Source organism: Egretta garzetta, unplaced genomic scaffold (genome assembly GCF_000687185.1).
Source record: "Egretta garzetta isolate BGI_Z169 unplaced genomic scaffold, ASM68718v1 scaffold14, whole genome shotgun sequence".
In the NCBI taxonomy this organism is placed as follows: Eukaryota; Metazoa; Chordata; class Aves; order Pelecaniformes; family Ardeidae; genus Egretta; species Egretta garzetta.
In genome coordinates this window covers 5,557,979-5,560,623 of record NW_009259588.1, presented here as the reverse complement: position 1 = coordinate 5,560,623, position 2,645 = coordinate 5,557,979, and positions in this window count along the sequence as shown.

Below are 2,645 nucleotides of genomic sequence, written 5' to 3'. Positions count from 1 at the left end.
AAATTTAGCACTCAAAAGTGTTCCAAAAGTTAAAGATTTCTCCTGCAATGGTAAATTAGCTATGTGATACCCAGGGAGTATTTGCTATTATTTCTCTGGGTTTTGATGGACAGGTATGGTTTGGGGTAGATTTGTCATTCCCAACAGTCTTGCTAGAGGGACGCGTGTGGGCAGATGTGTTGCAATGAAAAAGAAAGGCCAGCATGCTATCATGTGTGTATACAACACACACCTCTCTGCTGAGCCTCCTGATAAAACAGGGTGTCACGCAAGTCTTCTGCATGCACCTAGATAATTCGAGGCAGTATTTTTATAGGACGCTTATTCTTGGGAAGGGGAGCACTCAGCAGCAGGCCCCATTTTTGTCGGACTCAAAGCCGCAGCTCCCGGCTCCTTCTATTGTTCCAGTTGTCAGTGGCAAACTTTGGGACCCTGACTTAGAAAGGAGAAGAAAAGCACCTTCCTGCTTGGCGGCTGGGAAGGGGGGGAGGATGGGGAGGAGAGGGCTTTGAGTCGCCTCTTGAGTCGGTGTTTATCTCTGCTTTTTTCTTTTTTTTTTTTTTTTCTTCTTCTGGTTCACTGTAGCATGAAGTGGGACGAAGGGAAAGGAGACGGGAAAGCAGCGGAGGGGCGCGGGGGTCATCCTTCCCGTGCACCCTTGATGCCTGCTCCGGAAGGGCCTTATCTCACCGGCCCCAGATCAATTTGACTAATCTATTTTATCTCGCCATCTAATCTATCTGTTTCTGCTGAGCTATCCATCTGCCTTGTGGTATTGATCCCAACAGTTTCGTAATTGTATTTATAAAACGCCCTTTCATCCTCCTGGGAAGGAGGGTTTTGTGTAAAGGCAGATGCGGGGGCAGGGGGGGCTAAGCCATGGAAATCACACACTCCACTGCTCCTGATGGCAAAGCCCACCAGCACAAGCTATGAGCCCTCCAGCCCTCCATTTCTTCCTCCTCGCGCAGCCCTTCCTCATTCCCCCCCGGCTTCAAAACGCTAGAGATGAACAGGTACCCAGGCCAGGGGCGTGCAGGGCAGCGTGCGATGGCAGAGGGATGACTGCCAGGAGCAAAGCCGTTTGCAGAAAATGGAGCGGTATCCATCTCCAGCCTGTTGCAGAGGCGCTTGTTCCAAGCCAAAATGCATCTGTTTCCAGCAGTCAGCTAGGGCAGGCTGAGGCTGCCAGATCATCTGAGGGAAAGAAAAGGATGAGGGCAGAAAGGATATTTATGACTTGGAAGGAAAAGGCATACAAAGTCAAATTTAATCCAGAGATGAGCAATGACAACTTCCAAGCGTAAACAGATCCTTAGAGATGCTCACAAACATCCTCTGGATAAATACCTGCACGACAGTCGTAGAAAACGCTATATACCAGCAATGTATCCTGCGTGATGAATGTGTGTGTGTGTCTATGTCTATGTCTTCTCCTCATTTTCCATCTCTGGAACATATCACGTCTCACCTCTGAGATATGCAGGGAGAGTAAAGGACACTGAGGTCACGCTGGTCTCTGTTTACAGACTTCCTTCCAACTTCTTCATTAGCAGGAAGTGGTTTGTGATTAGCCTCATTTTTTTTTTCAAATCAGTATAATGCTTTTATCATGTATTTATTGTGCATGAATAATTGGATAAACAGTGGAGACCTAGCGGTTCCACTCAGTGGTATTTCCCCGTGCGAAGCGCAGTAACTTCTGAATTGCACATTGCATAGGAGTCGGGACTGCAGGGAACGCTGCAGGCATCAGCGGGCAAAACCCAAATGGTTCCCCGTTCGGAGCACTGGGAAAGGCTGGTTCACAGGGACGCAAGAGGAGCAGGCTGCCTCGTGCAGCAGAGCACGTTTGCCACCCTCTGCTGCTGCTTGCTTACTAGCAGAAGAAGAGGTTTAATTTGCTGTGTCAGGAGATAGCTGTTGCATCCAGGCTGCAGCCAGGCAGCGTCTGTACGAGACACTGCTGAGCGGCGTAAGGGCTAGCTTGGGATCTGAAATATCTTCGTGATTGCAGCAAGGGATCCTGAGCAAGCTAAAAACACTTTCATTGACCGTAATGCCGAAAAGCTCCTTTTAAATGCTGGCAAATCCCTTTGCTCGTGGAAAGATTATACACCCGCTAAGTAGCCTGTTACCCCTCTCCCCGCTCTTGGCAGAGCCACAGAAGCTGGCAGCCAGCGCAGAGCCAGACCTCCTGGCTATGGCCGGGGGGGGGGGGGGGGTATCCCCAGCCCCTTAGAAGAGGGTCACATCTCTGCATCACCCTTTCATTAGCAAGGGTTAAAGTAAGACTGCATTTAAAAACATTATTAAAATGTGCTAGTTGTCTAAAAGTGGCATTTATAATGCAATTTCATAAAGTTTTATACTGACAGTGCGACACTTTAAAAGGCCCTTTCTGATTAACAAGGCTCAGAATTGCTCCCCTGGTTATGTTTTAAGAGAGAGACTAAAATGCTGTGGATCTTGAAATGGCTGAAATCATAATTTCCCAATATTACCAGCGGCCTTGTTGTTCTGAAAAAGCAGAGGCTGTGATCAGCAGACCCCCATCGGCTTCCCCTGGTGACTCAGCAGAGACTGACGGCTGCTCCGCTCCAGAGTAGGGTACAGCTGACGAGGTGGGACCGCAGCCAAATTAT